The sequence below is a fragment of the Puntigrus tetrazona genome, chromosome 7, assembly GCF_018831695.1.
Source record: "Puntigrus tetrazona isolate hp1 chromosome 7, ASM1883169v1, whole genome shotgun sequence".
NCBI lineage: Eukaryota > Metazoa > Chordata > Actinopteri > Cypriniformes > Cyprinidae > Puntigrus > Puntigrus tetrazona.
In genome coordinates, this window is record NC_056705.1 from 35,173,960 (window position 1) to 35,188,020 (window position 14,061).

Sequence of the window (14,061 nt, forward strand, 5' to 3'; positions counted from 1 at the left end):
GTCTCTTACTCAGAAACAATCAGAGATACTGTATTAACAGAGAGCTGTAAACACAGACAGACTCCTAAACCCACGACACCTTTGCTCATCATCCGAACGCAAGATTGAGACCCTCGCTCTCTATGGGAGGATCGGAAAGCTCTCGGATTGAATCCAAAACGTTTTAATTTGCGATGAAGAAGATGAACGAATGTCTAGTAGGTTTGGAACGAAATGAGGGCGAGTAATTAATGACGACATTTAATGACAGCTTAAGTTCTGTTCCACAGTCTTCGAGCAAGTTGACTTTCCTGCTGAAATCACAGACACTGGTCTTGCGTCGGTTTTGATGTTAGTTTTATGGATGGTGTGGCTTAGAAACTCGTGATTGAAAAGGTTAAAGCAGATCATTGACCCCTTGAACAAGGTAACTTCTGGATGCTTGCTTTGTATACATCTGCACAAATGTTGGTGAAGACCGTTGACTGTGTGTGTGTGTGTGCGCGTTTGATTGTAAGATTATCAGATGCGCAGGAGATCTGGAGGTGGATGCTGGTGTCAGCAGAAGTCTCTTATTCCCGCTCTGTAATGGGACACATTCATTATCGACCAGTTGCCCTGCTCAACAACCTGCACTGGTAATATTTATCTCCTTCATCTCTCTTACACACTTTCTGTCCTCCCTTACTCAGCATTTTATACCAGTTCTTCCTCTTTTGAGTCCATAAGTAGTAAGTGGTAGGAGGAGGGTGAAGGGGAGTCCCTGTCGGATGATGTGTTGTATTGATATCAGTACATTGACCTCTGTTGCTTTCTGCCTGGATATGAATTGATTTTGTGTGGGGCTCTGTGACCTGAGTATCTGAATTCTCTTCGGTCTTACAGGAAAGGCCAGATACCAGTCAGATACCATTTTAAACAATGGGTCTGTTCCAAAAAACTTGTGAAAAGTTCATTCGTGAAAACTCTTCACACTTTTAAAAAAACGCTTATTTTTTTCTGCAGCAAGTATCTAACCGCATTAAATGCAAAATCTGGTAAAAAAAACTAACAATGTAGGGTGGGATTTTGTCCATAATTTCATACTTTAATATTTAGTCCCAATAGGCAATTAATAAAAACTGTCACACTTTACATTAGGGCTTCTTTATTTAACATTAGTTTATTTATTAGTTCATAAAAAAACTTATGTCTTAGGTAGTTTAAATATTTAATAAAACATTGATAAAATCAAGTTAATTATAAACATTGTGTTATAAACTGCTTTTTAATGAACGATAGCTAACGTAAACTAAGAGCTGTAATATTTTACTGTAATGATATTTTACTGTAAAGTGATACATTTTGGTCTTTTTAATTATCTTGCACTTTAATCTGTCTAAAATTGTTCATCTTTTTTGTGCTTTGATTTATTGTTTTTAAATGTTTGTATATTTTTATTATAAGAAAAAAGGTATTGTGACGTTACTTTTTCCAATTCAATTTCAATATTGTGATAATACCATATACCGTGATAAAAAGCATTAGCAATTAATCACTTCATTAAAATTTATATACCGGCATACGCCTACAGTATAAAATAGTTAATTACAATTTAGTACAGTGTTTTTTTTTCACTGCAAATGCTACGAAATGTCGTACGGAACAGTAATCCACGTTTAAATGAACATGCAAATCGAATTGTAAAGTTTATGGTATCATTTTCGTGATTGGATTCATTTGCATTGTTTCATTTGAACATGCTGTCCGCATTTACAAATTTACATAATGTTGAGCTCAACTTTTCTGCGTTTTCCGTCCAACTTCCTTCGAAAATCAATTATCTTGCATTGTCCAATTAAGCTTAAACCAGTCAGTCTGCTCGTATAATTACACAACCGTGAAGAACCACCGATCTGAGCCCGTCAAGACCTGATCTGGCCTGAGCACGGCCTGGCTCAGACACCGCTATCAAGTTAAAATCAGAGAAAAAAAAAGGGGTGGGCGGGGAAGGAAAAATCGATAAGAAGAAGCCAGCATTCTAATGCCTCGTTAATGGTCCGGAGTATTAATTATTCAGCTGAGGCCATTTTATCTGCTCGTTAAAGTGGCAGCTGGGAGGAGAAATATGCAGCATTGTACAACATGTCTAGGGTCATTACCAAACCTCTCTTCTCCTGTCTCTCTCTTTCTCACACACACACACACACACACATTGTGCACCAAGATGACCTTATCTCCTGAACCTCTTTACCGAGTGAACGTGCGAGCGAGAGTGTGAGGTGAATAAAAAGTACCAATGCTGTCCAGATGCAGATCGGACTATCATCGCGCCTCTCCCGTCCAATCCATCAAGCCCCGGTCCGTCTTGAAAGCACGCAGGGGGAATTCAGATTCCTCCAGCTGGCCCACCGTGGCTCTGCGTCAGCGGCGTAAACTCGGCGGAGGTGCGTGACGCGATTCTTAATGACACTGCAGCAGGGCTCTACATCTCGTTTGATTTATTTCTCCATCCATTACCACCACAACAACGCACGCGCATCATCTTCCGCCGTTGCTGTCGTTACGACATCACAAAGTCAAACGTGCACGCGTCGGGCTTTGCTCCTGTAGGATGATGGTGTCAGGGAACATCTGTCAGACGCTGCCTTTGCCACATTGTATTAAAGTCAGGCCGGCCGGCCCGTAGGCCCGTGCCTGCAGGGTACAGTGGTATCTGCAGGTCCGCCTTCTTCTTTGTCTGGTCGGGTTGATGTGAAATCGGCTCGGAGCACCGGGGACGGTTGGGGGAGTTTTGCTGTTAAAGGCATCAAAGGGCTTGACAGAGTGTACTGGTCTGGATTCTGTCAGCTCCAGAGACCCAGAACACCGGTTCTGTTTGACCTGTTTAATCTCGCACATTTGGAATGTTTAAACTGTTTCAGTTCAGTTGAGATGCTGTCCATCTTACCGTACGGGACAGATATCAATCAGGATGTTTTTTGTCAGTTCAGTCATAGCCTTGTGTGTTTGTGTGTGTGTGTGTGTGTGTGTGACTGTACCTGAAATACCAAATGACCAAAAAACGTTTTTAACCCCCTTGAGGAAAGCAGCTTATAAAACTTTTAGTTTTTTTGAAAGGTTTTTTTGTGAGGGCGGGGTAGGCTAAGGGGTAGGGTTAGGACACAGTTAATATACGGTATAAAAAATAGTATGCCTGTCCCCATAAAACATGAAAACCACTCTATATATGCGTGTGTGTGTGTGTGTGTGTGGTCCTGGTAAACCTTAAGTTATAGGGTCCCCACAAAGTTACATATATCCAAAGCCCTTGTCACTTTTAGGCTTTCAAGAAGAAAGAAGCTTCTTAATCACACAGAATTAAGTTTTTTTGTAAAAATGTAGTTTCCAGTTAGTGATGGGTTTAGGTAGTTTGTACTGTATAAAAACCTTGTTTTTTTCTTTTTTTGAATCTTATTTCTTCCAGACTTTTTTAATGGTAACGCGACGCAATTTCCAAAGTTAATAAATAAATAAAGTTAAGCAGCAAATAATAAGAAATGTTTCCATGCACCGATCTGATCTGCAGAACCACGTAGCTGATGAAAATTGTTTTTTTTTAAATCAGAGGACAAAATATATTTTAAAATCTATATATTTAAACGAATTGTCTTAAATTAAACTGTAATTATCCTTCACAATATTTTTGCATTTACTGTTTATTTCCTTAAATCAAATAAATGCGTTCAAAAACACGTTAAAGCAAACCTTACTTAAGCCTGGTATTACAGACAGGCCTTAGACTAAACCTGGGTCAGGCCATAGTTCAATTAGGACTTTTGAGTAATTTTAGAATCATGCTTTGAGAAAAAAAACATTACCGGGCAGCATCTTTAAACAAAGCCACTGATATATTTTAGTTGAAACATCTACGTTTCAGTCTAGGATTAGGCTTAAGCCCCGTCTGTAAAAAAATTGGGGTTAATGCTTTTTCAAATGTGTACCTTGACTTCAGTAACTAGTAGCTTCTGCAGCACTGATATGTAGTTGCAATGGATTTTAATTGGGACTGTGGTGCAGTAGTTCAGGGATGTCAAGTCCGTTAAGCTGCGATGCTCACGTGGGCTCAGCTTCTGACTCCTGTCTTTCTCCAGTGTTTCCCTGCTTATATCCATAATAACTGTCCAGTAAAACGAAACGAAGTAACGTGTTTTTTATGTGTGTGATATGTACAACAACTAACAAGCTGATGTCGAATGCATGATGTTGAATGCGTTTTTACTCTACTTCTAACCATCTGTCCTTCTACAGATTTCCTACTCTCTCTCTCTCTCTCTCTCTCTCTATACTCTGTTCCCTCCCTCTCCTTATTTGCCCTCGTCTTCCTCACAGGCTGAGGTATTTATCATCTTTATTCGAGGAGTTTGAGAGTTGTGGGTCGGCTGCGGTGTTGGGCTGATGAATGGGGCAGTCAGTGATGTGCAGCCACCTCAGGGGGCCAAACGAGACAGCTATTTAGTGACTGAACAAGACACATCGCTTTTCTTTTATTGTTTTCAAACTGCACAGAGGGAGATAAAACTCAGTCTGGGCAATGGGAACAGAAAAAAAAAAAAAAAAAAAAAGGAATATCTTGCAGGCAGACCTAGACATAGGAAATAGCCTCTGGATCCTCACTGTGTATACATACATACAGAGAGGCTTGGAATATCTTGATTCGTAGTTGTCCATTCTGTGAAAGAGTGGACCAGCTTAAAATTCAGTCGCCAGCAGTGTCCATTCATATGCAGGTGATTTTTTCTGGAAATGGACTGGAAAAAAAGTTTTGTCGTCATAGACTGTACATCCTAAAACAAAAGATTTTTTTTTTTACAATGCACATTTCATTCAACAAAGCGTGCAGTGATCGTATATTGTGGTTCCACTTGCTGCGTACTATAGTGTGCACTGCATGAAAAACAGTATGTGAAAAAGATCAAACTAAACTTACATTTAAAATCAATAAAAATCAATACAATCAATGGCAAGAATGTTAGCTTTTGTACAGGAGCCACTGACTGCCAAAAGTATTTCAACATTGAAAAATTAAATATATCACCTTACACACACACACACACACACACACACACACACAGAATGTCAGTTACTTAATAGATAGTAACAGATTATGTAAATAGATTCCAAAAAATGCTATACTTATAATCAAAAATTACATGTTTTAAAGGTAAGTGGTTATTTTAGCTATATTTAAATAAACTAATTTAGTTAAAAGTTAGACAATTACATTTATTTAGCTAAAATAAATCCATTGCAAATCCATTCAATCCATTTTTTTTCAGTATAATTAGATGATATTAGGCTTTAAAATGGTTAACTTTTTTTTATTACATTATACAAGTCATCACATTTGGCCACTGCATTCACAGGAATAACTGAACTTTTAAAAAATGTTCTCAATATTGAAACATAAACCTTTATTATTTGAATGCAGTCATATATTTAACCGTGTAGGGTTTCGAACACATTAAAATGCACAAATTCACGCCATTTCTTATTTACGTATAAATTATGCCGCGATGCCCAAACTTCTGTGATTCTTAATCTTCTTTGATGTAATATATTTATTAGAAGTATACCCCTGAGATGTGAAGTAGTTAATAATTAAGTCAATAATTTAACAACTCATTTGCATGCTCACAGTTCTCTGATGTTGGTTAATAGTCACATAGCATGCAGGTAAACAAATAAAATATTCTTTTTCCTTTTTCCTTTTTTTTTTTTTTTTTTTAATTTAATTATTATCTTTTCATCAACTCACGAACCCCCTGTAGATATCTTCACCCCGCTTTGGGAAATCCTGACAAAATGCAATGTTTAATGCATTTCATGTGGTTGATTACAACAAACGGAACATCTTTTTTACCTCTTTTTATTAATTTGATACAATATATCCTACTTTAATAAATGAGTTTAGTCAAAAGTAATCTAAAAGTCTGACTATATTATAAAATTGTAATAGATTATGTTACTAACTACAATTTTCATCGCCTAATTCGTACCACAGTTTAATCCATCCAGTTAGCGTTCCAAACATATATGCCTTTATTCGAAGTAAAAATGTTCTTACTGCTCCAAAGCAGTATTTATCGTATCTATATCGATCCTCCAGTGGTAGTCGAAACAAACGCGGGCAGATTATTTCTGAAATAGAAAGGCTTCGAAAAATGGGCCGAAACGTGTTTTGATGTAGTTGCGGTGGTAGAGAAAGAGAAAAGGAGGGAGACGGAGATGAGGTTAGGGAGGGGAGGGTAAGGGCGCAGAGAGACGAGTGTAAGGGACGACAGGAAAAAGACGGAGGCTGCCCATGTCCTCACCCTCTCCTTCCATACAGACGAGCATATGTGGGCTGACAAGCTGACATTGCCAGCGGAGTGTGTGGCACCAGGCAGGCATTAGTGTGTGTGTGTGTGTGTGCTGACATCCAGAAAACAGACAGCTGATGGCACAGATTAGCTTCAACCTTACTGGTAACTGTCAACCACCACTGTTCCAGCACCACTTACACACACATCTCACCACAGTGACCCCTGACACACACACACACACACACACACACAAACAAACCCAATGCCGCGACACCTCACATACGAAGACTCTGAATATATCTGATATATTTTGTGGATGTGGTTGTATTATGGCAGAGTAATGGTATCAAACGGTAATACGTCTGCTGTCGGTTGAGTTTCTGAAAATAATATTTTGTTCCAATAAATGATTTTTTTTCAGATAAATACAACTGATAAAATTTTTACTGCAAATGGGTTGACGTGAAGTTGGCACGGTGACATCATTTTAAATAATCATTAATACGTTTTCGAAACGCATTCGGTTTTGACATCTCAACGTCCGAAAAGCACGGTTCCAGTTGTAAAGTAAAATCCATTAACGTCACTCAGTCGGGTAATCTTGAATCATTAAAAAGCATTTAAATAGTATTCTTACATTTACTTTCTAAATATATCAAGACGTTAACGCATGAAAGATACGTCTTGTAGAGTATAGCCCCTGTCTGGAAGATCCCAGTGAGGCCTTGATGAGCTGCTTCAGGTGAGTTTAATTGGTGTTGGGGCTAAAATCTGAATGGCATTGCAGAACCAGACATCTCTTTAATAAGTGAAGTAACGGGCAAAAGCTTGGTTTACTTTGACGACGTGAAATGGTGTGCTGGGGAGGAAAGTGTAGTGTAGGTTGAGTCTGTCCTGACGGTTAAGACGGGTTTGTTTACCGAGTCACTCAGTATTTGTAATTCGATATTTCTGTGTTAATTTTAATTTCTGCACTGTTACGTGTGTACACCAGCTGACGTCGTGTGCTCCGACAGCGGCTGTAGGGTGTATTTTGAGGAGAAAGGAAGACGGGGCGTCATCGATTGAGCTACAGACCGAAGCCCTATTATCCCGGTCCGGTCCGCGGTTCACAGCCGCAGTCAAGCAAGACGCTCCGCGTGTCATCCGCGCTCGCTTTAATTGGCAAAGCGTGCCAGTGCGGCTAGCGTCTCCTCTAATTCAACCCATGTCCTTTCTTTCACCCTCAAGCACCCTGTCCGCGCGCATTTGGGTCGGTGTATTTGAAATAAGTTTATTTTTTGGCAGGGCACGCGGACGGTCGGGCGATCTGACCTTGCTCGTCCGGATAAGCAGCGGCGCAGGAGCAGCGTTCGGGGAGCTCATTAAACGGGAAAAGGCGGCAAACTTGTCAAGTAACTATTTTGTGAAATGCGCTAAATTCACAAAACGGGAAAAAGGAGAAGACGGTTCTTATTAGAGCTGCGTGCTCACTCTCTCGCGAGCGCGCGTGCGTGCGTGCGCGTGTGTGTGTGCGCGCGCGCGCGCTCTGAATGTGTGATGAGTCATGTTGTTTTGTAGTGAACACCCAAAGCCCCACAGCCAAAACGAGCCTTTTGCACACACACACACATCACTGAACCGCCACGGAGAACATATGAAAGAGAGAAAGACGTGGTCAAAAGGGAATAGAGAGATGCTTGGAAAGGTCTCGTGAATAGCTAATAAATCGCACGCAGCAGATACTTGTGATAAATGATTGACACTTCAGGGAGCGGCGCGATACGGCCCTTATTTTGTCAGATTTAAATTAATTCTTAAAAATAAACCTCCAGCTCTGTAGAAAGAGTTTGTTTTCTCAAGGCAGGATCGTAGAGAAAAATACGGAATATTGCTTATGACCGTGTCGTGGCCACCCTGGTGTGATTTCTTTCTCTTTTTTTTTAAACAATAGCTGTTTTTAGTTTAGACAACCGTACTTATTTAGCTCAAGCTGCCCGCTCAGTGCCTGATTTTATAGGGTAAAACATATTAAATGAATGGTAATTGATTTAGGCGTAACAGTGTTGAAGTAAAACGCACGAATCCTAATTTAATTAACTATTTGGTCAGTAGTATATGCTGTTGTGTTTAAAAATATTCTTCAAAAATGTGTGTTATAGCATATTCCACCATGGTAAGCTTATAGGCTCTCAGTGGGTGGAAAAAGTACCGTCAAATACGGTATATTGGGAAATTAGGTCTATTGATGATCTTTTAATGAATATGGATATTTTAAGTTTCATTTAAATTTAATTCCTAAAACGTTATATGATATTTCTGCAAATTAGATCACTTGTAAGAACTGTTTTCTGTAATATATATATATATATATATATATATATATATATATATATATATATATATATATATATATATATATATATATATAATTAAGACTGAAGAAGACTGGACACTGCATAATTTGAACTTTCATTTGTGAGAGGTGCTTTTTAAACCGGTTGGGGATATTTTGTAGCTATTAAAATGTAACAAATGCATTTCACAAAGTTGAAAAGAGTCACTATCAATCTTTAAATAAGCTTTTGGATATCATTAAACGCTACTAAACAGTTTACATAGCTCACCCATATGGTTTGAACGGAACATATTGAGCGCGCTAATGGCAATGGAGAGCAGAAACAGAGAAGAGCCGCTGGTCAGTGAGTGTGACAGTACAACACTGCCATCTGCTGACCACTAAGTATAACCCTAGTTAATTAGCCATCTCTTATTTATGATGGCCAATGAACTAAATATACATCTGCTATCTATCTATTTGTACACACAGACACAATGATATGTGAGCTCATGCAAAAATATTTTCAAAGCTGTCAAATTATAGCTAAAATTCGTTTAATACCTCTTTTCTGATTTCTTTTCTCTTTTTACGTTTGTTAACTTTAATACATTTACAATTGTAAGCTTATACGTTTCAGATTATACATTTCATAATAGGCGAATAATAATACATTTAGATCATTGAAAAAAAATAAAATGGTGGGCTGATAATATTTAGCCACCTTGAATATATTTTTGCATTTTAATCTATGTTGTCTGCAGTAACAAATGATAAAATGACTGTCACAAATACTGTACATTTGTTTACATGTAGTGAGACGCTTTATGAGCTGTAAATGAAAATCTAAAAGTGAAACGTTAGCTTTCATGAAGAGATGGAGGTGGTCACAATCACCAGCCAAAACTGTTTCATCATTTAAAGAAACAGCGTTCCTTTAATTAGAGACCATTGTTATGCCCCGAGAGCGAAAGCCCATTGAGAACAATACAACCAATCTTAAACAGCTCAATTTATCTGAATTCAAAAATATCAGCAAGAATGAATGCTGTAACTATACCAGCTGGGGGGTTGGGGGTGTGGTATGTATCCCATACGTATAAAGAAGGGAGGCCTAGATACCTTCACCTGCAGAGGGCGCCATTGCAGGCTGTGTGTGGAGAAAAAAAGAAAGCTCTTAGATGATTTTTAGAAAATTAGAACCTGTAGGCATATGCAACAATTTATAACTATTTCCTAAAACTTCTTAATGCTAAATTCTGAAAAAACGTAGGTGCTAATAATTGGACCTAAAAACCCCACATATAATAATCTAGAACACAGTCTATCACTTGATGGCTGCTCTGTTAATTCTTCATCATTAGTTAGGAACCTAAGTGTGCCGTTTGACAGCAATCTTTCCTTCGAAAATCATGTTTCTAGCATCTGTAAAACTGTGTTTTTCCATCTTAAAAATATATCTAAATTACGACCTATGCTTTCAACATCTAATGCAGAAATATTAATTCATGCGTTTATGACCTCAAGGTTAGATTATTGTAATGCTTTATTGGGTGGTTGTTCTGCACGCTTGATAAACAAACTTCAGCTAGTACAAAATGCAGCAGCCAGAGTCCTTACTAGAACCGGTTCTGTCCACACTGCACTGGCTCCCTATCAAACATCTGATAGATTTTAAAATCTTATTAATTACATATAAAGCCCTGAATGGTTTAGCTCCTCAATACTTGAGCGAGCTCTTATCACATTATAGTCCTGCCCGTCCGCTGCGTTCTCAAAACTCTGGCCATTTGATAATACCTAGAATATCAAAATCAACCGCATGCGGTAGATCCTTTTCCTGTCTAGCACCTAAACTCTGGAACAATCTCCCTAACTCTGTTCAAGAGGCAGACACACTCTGCCAGTTTAAATCTAGATTAAATACACATCTTTTTAACTTAGCCTACACATAACACACCAACACACTTTTATTATTCAAATCTTTCTTAATCTGTTTCTCAGCTTGTATCCAGACTAGATGGTGGATCAGCACACAGAGATTATGTTCATCAGAGACCAGAACACCTAGATGAGCTCTGTGGACCCATCACCAGATCCTGATGCACACACACACACTAAGTCATTTACACTATCTGACACAGCTGTGTTTAAAATTGAACTGGAAGTTAAGTGCTGGGCGTCCGAGGAGAGTCAGAGGAGGTCAGAGGAGAACTGGCCCCAACTGAGTCTAGTTTCTCCCAAGGTTTTTTTTCTCCATTCTGTATGGATGGGGTTTTGGTTCCTCTGGCTTGCTTTGTTGGGGACACTTAACTTCTAGTGATTATCGTCCAATTGATTACAGAGACCGTCTCTGCATTTAATACCAAATTGTTCAATCTTGTCATTATACATCCCTATCATTGTTCTTCTACTTTATACTGTTCAGTGCTTTGATGCAACCTGTGTTGTTAAAAGCGCTATATGAATAAAAAAAAAAATGACTGAAAAGAGATTTCGATCTTGTGTGTGCATAGATGTTGGCTCCCATTAATTGAGAAACGTCGCTGACCTTTTGACACATTTCTAAATATTCAGAAATTCAACTTCGTTAGCATCTGCGGACAGTCCATAGCGAGGAAAGAATGATTAATAAGAAAATCTGCAGTGTCCAAGAAATGTATGCAACCAATCTTTAGAAGAGACAAAAAGAGTGTGGGAACCAGTCTTTAGAGACAGTTGAGTCAGCAATGGACAGCAGAGACGTCTCTCTCTCTCTCTCTCTCTCCCTCTCTCTCTCTCTCTCTCTCTCTCTCTCTCTCTCTCTCTCTCTCTCTCTCTCTCTCTCTCTCTCTCTCTCTCTCTCTCTCTGAAGTGAAGTGAAGTGAAGTGTGGTTTTGTGTGGATGAAGGAACGGACCGGCTCCTGCCAGCTGCTGCCCAGTGTGACAGAGACAGGTGCTGTACATTCATCCCTCAGCACACACACACACACACACACACACACACTACACTTATTTGCTCACTTAGTTGACAAACCCCCCAATTCTATCATACTACAGCCTTATCAGTTTTCTTTCAGTTGTCTTACATGCGGTAACCAGATGTTACTATACTCCATTTTTTATTTGCCCTTCTTAATATGACCTCTTGGATGTAAACTAACAAAATATTCAGAGAATGGCTCACAGCTTTTATTAGGATTAAAGTAGAGACTAAGCATGCAATCGATAGAGTGTGTTTTTTTAGTAAAAAGAAGACAGATAAAATAGAATATAGATCACGGCATTCATGTATTTTAAACAGTATAAATATTTGTACAGCTAAGTAAACTATCGCTAAATTAACTTACAAAAATACTTCTTAAAATGACCGATTGTTACTTTACTTACCCCGTTCATAACTCTGCGTGATTTGTATTTCTCCAAATATTTTGCCAAATGCAAAAAAATACTGACCACTAGGACGCTAAGCATGCAGGCCTAGCCCCAGCTGTCATATTTCACTTGCCACAGAGCGGGAAAAACAACAAGCAAAGAAAAACTGTCTGGGGGGCAAAGGTCTAGAGCCTGAGTGTCCAATCAAAACAGGAACGGATCTTACCCCGTCAGACTGCATTAAAGACCTCTTAGCACCAGTGACACGCATGTAAGATGAGCGGCGCAAGCATTAAACTACAATCTACAATTCTCATTCGGTTACACTTATCCAGGGCATGGTTTTATATATTGCACGTGAAGATCCAGGCGCCGACTACCATGTCACGCAATTATCCATGTTGCCTGGGCAACTGTAGCAATACTGTAGTAGTAAAGAAACTAGGAAATAGGCTCATTCTGCAGCTCCCCCAGCGTTAATAAGCTGAGTTTTACCATTTTTGAATCCATTCGGCTGATCTCCGGGTTTGGCGACAGCGCTTTCAACAAGTACAGTTCCCAGTCGGCGTAGAAAATCACAACTTTTCTTTTTCCGCCGGTCTACAAAAGAGCTTGGTTTTAAATTGGAAAAATATCGAAACTCTTTGGTCGTTTTTGAACACAATGCTTATGGTCTAATAGAAGAAAAAAAAACTCATGGAGGTTTAGAACAACTTGTATAAATGAAAAAAAAAAAAAAAAAAATAAATATATATATATATATATATATATATATATATATATATATATATATATATATATATATATATATATATATATATATATATATATATATATATATATTAATGCTTTAAACTAGGAGTAGTTGGCTCAAAAATGAAAATTCTGTCATTAACTACTCACATGATTACTTGATTATTGGCTTCCAAAATCATTTTCATTGGTTTAGAACAACTTGTATAAAAAAAAAATATATATATATATATATATATATATATATATATATATATATATATATATATATATATATATATATATATATTAATGCTTTAAACTATGAGTAGTTGACCCAAAAATGTAAATTCTGTTATTAATTACTCATATGATTACTTGATTATTGGCTTCCGAAATCACTTTCATTGCATATCCAGAGTCACCTTACTCATAGTACCTATACAGATTGTTTGTACTTGCATGTCATAATCATCTTTTTTGATTATGACAGGAGTAATCTATTTTTACTGGACTGGGTTTTAAGTGTCACTCTAAATTGTTTGAGTTTGAAAGAATTTCGCATGTCAGAGTTGTCTCATTACAGCTGCACTTGCTCTAAACTCCTTCGAGGTGAATTCTTACGGCACACAACACCGGAGTTGTTTGGTCTGACACGGCATGCTGGCATGCTCCGAGCTCATATGGAAGATGCGTTTGAGCATGTGTGTCTGTATGATCGACGCTGAGACGAGATGATAGGAAGAGTCGGGGGCCTTGCGATCTTTTCCATCTGCGAGAGGAACATAACCTGTATGTAGACATGCGTGTGGAATGCAGGCTGAGGATCTTTATGGCATCACGTGACCGGCCGCTGAGTTTGATGTTAGCATGTCCAGTGGTCATGGGTGTTGGAGTGGAGCAGTTTGCAGATGGGCAGACTGACACCTAGAACCAGTGAAAGGTCACGGCAGCACTGCGTATCTATAATACCCACTAATAACACACTTTTGACTTCACCTGTGTGTCATACACTGCCTTGTGAAAAATAAGAACGCATTCAAAGAGTCAGAAGTTATATGAGGTACGATGATACTTCGGTGATCAGTCTGATTTGAATGTAATGTTTTCAGACAGAGACACCAAAAAATCATTTACTCACCCTCCACTTGAAATTAAGGATTGAAGAATATTAGCAACCAAACTGTTGGTTATTTTCACAATATTTATTTATAATTAAAGTCAGTGGCCGCAAGTCCTTATTAAGTCCCATGCAAAGCATGCTGGGAAATACAGTCACTGTACGTCACCATCAGAAAGCACTTGAGTGGTTTACGTTCACCCTACATAATTAAATCTAGTAAATTATACAAAGA